An 8,477-nucleotide genomic window follows, 5' to 3' on the forward strand; every position below is an offset into this window, starting at 1 on the left:
TTTCTTCGCCATCTTGGAACTTCTTCCCATATGAAGAAATAGCTTCTATGGAAACACTAAAGGAGGAATTAGAACTGAAGAGTCCAACCATTAGGGGCCCATGGGCACATTTGCCAGCTGGAAAAACTGCCAGCTGGGAACCCCACACACTACAACCAAGCACCCCCCACAACCTTTCCTATCGACAACAATAGAATTCTTTCAAGTCTAAATTCAGCAGGACCACAGGCACCCAGGGGTGTCACACTGGTGGCCCCTGAACTAAAGAATATTCCAGGCAAGCACTCTTTAAAACAAGCAGGAATAACACTTAAAGTAATGCCTGCATGTTGCTGATAAGGACACATTTCCACATTCACACCTGCAACAGTTTCTTCACCAATTTTAATTTGGTGGCATTAATTTTATGGAAGTCCCCATGATGATGGAGGGGAAGTGAAAACCTTATTCATAATTTAGTTCTACCAGCATAAAAACTAACATAGAAGTGGGAGGAGGGGGTCACTGCCAAGCCCCACTCCCTCCAATGCATTACCAATACCATGATATAAGTTTGAGGGTGGTGAAGGTCTGAAGTAAGGATATTCCTCTATCTCTGAGTTCTGTGGGTTCTACATAGCATGGAGAGGCTCCCCAATTCAGATCTTCACTCATGGGGCACTTTAAGTGCTGTAATGGCAATGCACTGGAAGGGTTGTTTACACACAAGTAGAACAAACCCTCAACTAGGGCTGTGGTCTTCCCAAAACCGTATCATACATTAAAAGCTGCTCACATGCATGGCCACCACTCCCACCAACATTTAGGAATCTGGTGATTACGGGTGTTTTTCTAATTAGATGAAATATTTCCTAAACCAGGGCAATCTGCAGTAAGCATGTACATTTTGAAAGGGGCAAAGGAGTTCATTGCCCAGATATCTCTATTTAAAGGAGATTTGCTTTTGTTCAGCAGAGCAGAGCACATGGCTGGGAAATGGCAAAGTGCCAGGATGAAACTGCTCCTAATTTTCGGAGGAGGCCACTTGCTAATTACACAAACTGCAGGTGTGAAGAGAGAAGCTCAAAGTAATCAATAGCAGTAATTAATCTGCTAGACTGGAGCTAAAGAGCTAACAGCTGGACATCAGCAATGGACACATGCAACAAGATCAGCAATAATTACCTCTTTAAATATTGAATTTCCATAGCAACAATTAGGTGGATAAATAAAGGCTTGGAATCAAGGTATCAAAGCAGGATGCAGAACTACCAACACAACCCTCCTACCAAACTATGGCTGTTTTTAAAACACAGCAATATTATTCTTAGGCAGGCTGGTCTCTGAGGCAGCAGCAAGTTCCCTTTCTGCAACTTCTGGGTCCCCCTGCTAATGTCACTGCGCTGCTTCTGAACCTCAGATCAACTTCTTTTTGTTCACCCACCACTCCCTGAGGAGAGCAGGTCAACAGCAGCAATAATGGCTCCAAGTACAAAGCGTGTTTTCCCCATAATGTGATGAAATGAACACATTAGCTAGCTTGTTACTGCAAATTAGGAATTCATTTCTCTAGAGAGTTCTGCAAGCCCTAGATCACGAAATCCCAATAGGTAGGCTATATTTTCTCTGCTGGGTCTCGCGCTCCCCTCTGTAACAATCCTTAAGTGAACTCTTGGAGCTTATTTGAAACTTTGCTGAGAAGAATGCTTGGCGCCAATGCAAATGGCGCCATTCCATCGCCAATCATTCAACTCCAGTTTCAGTTCTTGGAGATTTCGTATTGCTTCTTTCTAAATAGCCTGCATGAGGAACACCTTCACCCCAAGCTCACTTGGTTCCCCAGAAGCCTTGTTCCACATTCCCTCCTTCACCCATGTGCGATCTGCTATGACAGGGTTGGGGAACCTTCAGCCCACATTTGGGGCATCAGGCCTCACCTTTTGACCCAAAAGGCCATTTCCCCTAAATATCACCTACACTATCAGGTGTGGGCAGGTGGGACTACGAAGGAAGAAGAAGCTTAAAATGAGATCCTGAGGAGAGAGAAAAAGAAATATAAGGTTACTGAAATTTAAATACTGGCTCCTCTTGTCTTCAGTCCAATTCAGTCTTTTGCTGGGTCCTTTTCAACTGAATCCAGGTGAAACTACAAAGGACACTTAAAATGAGATCCTGATGGTTCCTTTGCTGGAGCAAGGCACACTCCCCCTGCCCATCAGCTGCAGTACACCTTGCTCCAAGAGCACCAAGGGTTTTCTCTTGAAACCGCAGCTAAAATGGAGTCTTCCCTCGATTTTAGTAGTGGATCCCATGCAAACTGCTTGGTGCTACTGGAGCAGCAAAGCTCCTTGCACTGCGGCTTCCAAGCACTCAGCTATCAGTCCCCAGCTGCCTACCGAGCACTTGGGAACAGATTTGGATGATCATGACATCAGGTGACTGACAGGTGGTTTGCCCCATTCATCTGCCCAAGTTGTTCCACAAGGGTGGGGCCAGAAAAAGCTCCAACTCATGCAGCCAAAAAGGTTCTCCACCCCTGCTTGCCACCTACTTTACAAAGGATATTCCTCTATTTGAAGGTTGTTGGTGAGTAGGCCTCCATTTGAAGGGATTCTCTATGTCCAGTTTTAAAAATAAAGAACCAAAAGAAAGAGGAACAGGGGCCCTCAAATTACCTACCAGCACTTCACACCTAGACAGCAGACTGAGGAAGCATAGAGGTCACCTGTTCACAGTCTACTCCATTTTGCTGAAATGTAGTTCTACATTTGCATATACATACATACACACACACACACACACACACACACACACACATATGCATATGCAAATATGAATTCCTTTTCTGGCAATGCTTTCCTTCTTCTATGCTGAAGCTAAACTGTTCACCCTAATAGCAGGGCTTTCTCACTGGTGGCACCCACATGTTGAAATGTTCCTTGGGGTTCTATCTAGTTATTTTTATTTGTAATAGTTCTAGAATGCCTTTAAGGGCAAAAGCCATATCAAGGCAACTTACACGTTAAATGTACAAAACAAGCACAATAAGCATATTTAATAAATGCCAAGCTAAACTAAAATAAAGAGCATCCAGACGGCCCAAAACAAAGCAATTCAAATACAGACTAAAATCAGTGGCATAGCAAGGTCAGGTGGTACCCAGCGCAGAAAATTTCTTGTCACACCCCCCCCCCACACGCACACATATTGAAATTATTAAAAGAAGGAAAAATAAGATACAGTTGCAAGTGTTATTTTCAGGTTTATTTACTTAATATCATGAGCATAAGCACTTAAAACCTTTTTTCTGCAATGGGAATTTCTTATTTTAAAAACATACATTTTTGCCATTTTGTAACCCCCCTCAGTGATGATACCCGGGGCGACCCGTAACCACCACACATCCCTTCCTATGCTACTGACTAAAATTCAGCAGCCATCTCACAAAGCAAAGCACAGTCTCAAGCAAAGGCCAGTGAGAGCCAGTAGGAAAGCTGGTCGGGTATAGGCTCAGTCCCTTTCCTTTGTGATCTCCAACCTAACTGCTCTAAGAGGTGGGCACATGATGATCTCCACATGCAGACAAGGCTAATATGGGTGAGGGTCCTTAATGTAAGTCAGGCCCAAGCCGTTTAAAGGTTTTAAGGTTAAAAATAAGCCTTTTAATTTGTGCTAATAAAGACCCAGGCAACCAGTGCAACTGGTGCAGGGTATAGGTTACATGTCATATGAGGCAACCTTTCAGCTCCCACCAGGGCTCAAGTGGCCACATTTTTTTACTAGCTGAATTTTCCAAGCCACTTTGAAGGCAGCCCTATGCAGAATGCACTGCAATCATCTAACATGGGCTTCACTGCCAAAGAAAGATCAGACCTCTTTGGATAGGGATACACCTGATGTATCTGCCTCCCTAAACTACAGTGAAAATGCACAGTAAATACATCCTTGAAAACCTCAAACTTACTTTGGTGGAAATCTGCATAAAATCTCTTCAATAAATCTCACCACAGGATTCCAATCCTCACAGGCTCTTGTCTGAAAAGTACATTTTATTTCACAAACAACTCTCGAGCATTGATTTCTGCCAGTAGCACTTCTGAATCTCTGTAGCCTGCAATATTTCTGTACATGGAACTTCAAAGTCTGTAATATTGATTTGTATGGCACATCTCAATTGCCTAACAGTGAAAATGCTATTTTTGACCAGCAAAAAATGAAGCTGGGTGATACACTTTGCTTTGCCCAACAGAATTCTGAAGCATTTTGGAGTTCATTTAACACAGAACATTTGATTTGCAAGAATTTTCTGTGGTGGTAGGGGAACATAAAGGAATAGTGAATGCTGACATCTGTGGTCACTCCTGCACTGTAGTCACAATAAATTTTGAAGAAAAGTCTCCCACCTTATCCCCTGCCCTTGGTTAAAGGTATAAAAAGTCTGCTAGAACTGAGAGGCCAATAATGTTATTTTTTTCTAACTTATTTAGAAACCAAATGTATCCCTTCACACCTGCTTTCTCCTTAATGAGTTGGCTATCGAAAAAACTTCAGATTAGCACCTGCCAGCTCCCTGCACTAATAGGAAGATTATTTTGTACCAGGAAAAAAAGTCACAATAACACTAAAAGAGAACACATTAGCACAAGCGGGAGATGACTCTGGGCCACTTCTCATGTTGCATTTCAAAGACACAGCTGTGTGTTAGTCCTGCATGTAATGTACACATTTGTAAATATAACTCAAAGAACACAGTACTATTGTTAAGCATCTCCAGAAAAGAAACCTGGGATAACTTACCCTTGGCAGGGCCGGCTCAATACATTTTAACACCTGGGGTGAACCACAAGATGCAGCCCCCTTCCCCACTAGGAAAGAAGGGGTGAGTGAAGATCTACTGTCTGTTGCCTCCAGCTCCTAGCAGCACCACAATGCACAATAAGGGCTAGAATGTTGCTTTTGGGGACACCATCCCTATGTACCATTCGGGCTGATCTGAAGACCTGATTGTGACTGTGTACTATCCTCTGCGAAGAGGGTTCACGCCGAGGGTACCAAACCCTTCCAGGATTCAAATCAGGTTCCCAAGGTGTCTCATATCCACAAACAAAGAGGCAGGGGAGAAAAGCCCTTGCGTTCTTTGGTGGCTAATCCACAGTTCACTCGCTCTGCCCGCCATCTTCCTAACTCTGACTGCAATATCCCTACCTGGTCACCTCTCACATCACTTAATGATCCATCTGCACCATGGTGCCTACAGTAAACTACTTAATTACCATAGCTAAGCAGGTGGCTTGTTAAATATTCATCAAATTTCATTTATTCATTACCATAGAAAGCACTCCTTTTGAAACCTGCCGCTCGTGCATGTGGCTATTTTGTGTAACCATGTGGTGCCATGGTTATTTTAGTACGTCCCATTCTGCTTGGCGATGCCGCCGTCTGTTCTATCCTTTGCAAACGTCTGCTACGATTCAGTCAAAGCCCATTTCTATTTCCGTCCATGACTTTCGACAGCCGAATAGACCTAACGTGGCACGAGCCAACCTGGATCCGGCTGAATGCTTAGAAAGAGAGATTGGGCGGGGGGTGGAGGGTGCAAAGACAGTCTAACAGCAACAGCAGCAGGGTGCAAGGCTGCAGGATGGAGAGACGGTATTCTTCCCTTCCCTGGGAAACTGTCTATTTTTCCCAGCAGTTTTCATAGAGCTGTACTGGGGGGAAGCAGTGAAAAGCTGGTGTGGGGCAGGGGAAAACAGCTGCAGCTTCCCCCCTCCCATTCACACATGCACTTTAAACTTCACAGGCCTAGATTTCCATCAGTGTTGCTTTGTAGGGTAATTCTTCACAGAACTCTAGCCCAATGGTTGCCATCAATTTGATTTGAACAGATTTTATAAATGAATTTATTTTAGAAGCCTGTATTATTTATTTTACTGTTGTACAGCTGCTCTGAGCCCAGCCTTGGCTGGGGAGGACTGGATAGAAATATATTATTATTATTATTATTATTATTATTATTATTATTATTATTTGGTCATAGCCCTCACATGTCAGTCTGCTGCCACGACATCTGTCTCCAAATATAGTCCATACTATGGCATAGGACTGACTCCAAGAAATATATTAATGCATCCAGCACAGCCTATAAGTACAAACCTGGACAAAGGATTCAATTTTAGGTTTCATCACAATCAAGGCAAGCTCAGTATTGTGTTTTTTAGGGGTGCCAACTTGAATAACACATTGGAGGGCAGGTAAGCCCCATCCCACATAACTGATCACATGAAGCAGTGCACACACACCATTTGAATGGCAATGCCCATCAGCTGGGGGAGGCAGCCCCCTCAAATATTCTACTGGGAGGCCAACGCCCCCTTGGCCCCTAGGAGTTGGCTCCTATTGTGTTTATTTACTTTCCCTTTTTTGTCCTGTAGATTGCTTTGAGGGTTTTGTGCTGTGAAGTGATTTATATCCACTAAATAATAGTTTGTTATGAATTTGTGGGTGCTAGACATTATTGGATCTAATAGATGTTAGAATTTAATTGAGGCTTATGTGTGAAAACAGATTGCTAGACCTGTGTGTGTATTTGAGCTGTGTACTAGACACTTCTAACTCCCTGGTTTCCTTTGGAGGTATTAGCCTGGGAATGAGCCATTAAACCAAAACATTAAAACTTTAAAAATAAAGAACTAAGTGTGAAAAGGCAATGACTTTTTAAATATCATTTTCCTTCACAGAAAAAGAAGCCACTACACCACACAGGCCATCTTTTCTTCTTTAAATACCATAATAGTAGCAATAAAAGCTGGAAACAGACGAAAAAGGTACCAGGGAGGAAGGTACTGAAGGAAGAACATATGCAGGGCCGTCTTACCCATAGGCGCTAGGGGTGTTGGGCACCCAGGTGCCGGGCTCTCAGGAGTGCCAGGCCGAGAGTCTGGGGCCCGAGAGTTGAGTCCGGGGAAGAGTCCACCCGTCAGTTGGAGCGCCACGGTGGGCTCTTTTACTGCGGGCGGCTCTGCACCATGAGTTCAGTGGTGACTGAGCCAGCGAGACACTGAGGCAACTGGCCAGCTCCACCCTCCTGCGCGCCTGGGACTGGGCAACCTGGGGGAGGGGCAGGCAGATCTTTGAATTATAAAAGCAAGCCAAAGAAGAAACAGTATTGACAGAAAGATTATAATGACATTCAGGAAGATTTCAGGAGGTCGTGACATATTGCAAGGGGAAAGCTATCGCAATTATACAGAAATGTTGCAAAGCACTGAATGAATGACCACACTGTAGAATTGACTGAAACTGCAGATTTTGCACGTCTGCTAGGTATTTAGTAGCACTATTCTACTCTAATGCAATTATAAATGTCGAACTGAAGTCTACCCGAATTCAGCAGCAGAAACCTTTCCCCTCTGCTATTTCTCTAGATTCCTGTTATAACTCTCAAAAATGAAAGGTCAAGCTACCTACCTTCTCTTTATTACCCATGCTGTCTGGTTCTGTGAATGTTTACTCAGAAGTAAGTCCTGTTGATTTCAAGGGAGCTTATATCAAAATTGCATGCGCTTCACACTGAAGTTCACAATCCTTTTGCACACATTGTACAGTACTCTCGAAAGTTTCTCCTTCTCCCTATTTGTTTTCAAATAATCTTCAATACGTTCTAGGAGGCGATATTGACAAAAGGAGAAGCACACCTACTGTAGGCTGGTAACTAATTGCAGCTGCAGTTGTAATATTCTGTCAGGTATTTTTTCGGGTACATAGAAAAATGCAAAGGTGGAGGCTATAAGCAAAGGCAAGGGGTGGTCACCAATGCATTAAAAGGTAAGGCTGCAATCCTGGGCACAGTTATTTGGGCAATAGACATCACTGAACCCAGCAGATGTTATCTCTGAGCAAACATGCATAAGACCAATGGACCTTAGTCTTAGACAGTGCTTTTTTGGGGGGTGCATACCCCTAAACATTTTGTGAATCTAAGTTTGGCCTCATTGAGGGGCAGTGTTTCAATATGAGTAGGAAAATGAGAGTACCCCTAAACATTTTTTTTAGAAAAAAGCACTGGTCTTAGACATTGTTAATTGTCTAAGGGGAGAGCCAAACTCCTGGCCAACAATGACAGGGCTTAATAGAGTAGTGCAGTCACTCCCCTCTCCATAGCCCTATCACTTGCAACAGCCAGGGCAGAAGGTAGGGGCAGGGGGTGGCTGTTCTTTGCTCACATGATAGCAAAGAGACCCAGATCAGGTCTGTTGCCATCAGCTGATGGCAACAAGGCCAGCTCAAGAAGCACTGGATCCTGGGCCGGGCCAGCCCTGCACCCAAACTGTGGGAATTAGTCTGTAGCTCCCATTTGTAGAGAATGAGAAAGACAGCCCTGGGTCGTTTGACCCTTTAGTTCTCTTTTCCCTCCTATAAAAACTACACGAGACACTCTCCAGTGTGGTGTAGTGGTTAAGAGCGATAGACTCGTAATCTGGTGAACCGGGTTCGTG

The 8,477-nt window shown here is 43.8% G+C and overlaps 1 long non-coding RNA gene across 1 annotated transcript; it reads right to left on the reverse strand.

Annotated features, from left to right (window-relative positions):
• Positions 1 to 923: 923 nt before the first annotated feature.
• LOC309348281 lies at positions 924 to 5,900 on the reverse strand. Its single transcript, XR_014159326.1, has 2 exons — positions 3,944 to 5,900; positions 924 to 2,125 (listed from the first exon to the last, which is right to left on the reverse strand). It is a non-coding gene; the product is annotated as an uncharacterized lncRNA (long non-coding RNA).
• Between the last annotated feature and the right edge of the window lie 2,577 nt (positions 5,901 to 8,477).

Source organism: Podarcis erhardii (genome assembly GCF_964252035.2).
Source record: "Podarcis erhardii genome assembly, chromosome: 8".
In the NCBI taxonomy this organism is placed as follows: Eukaryota; Metazoa; Chordata; class Lepidosauria; order Squamata; family Lacertidae; genus Podarcis; species Podarcis erhardii.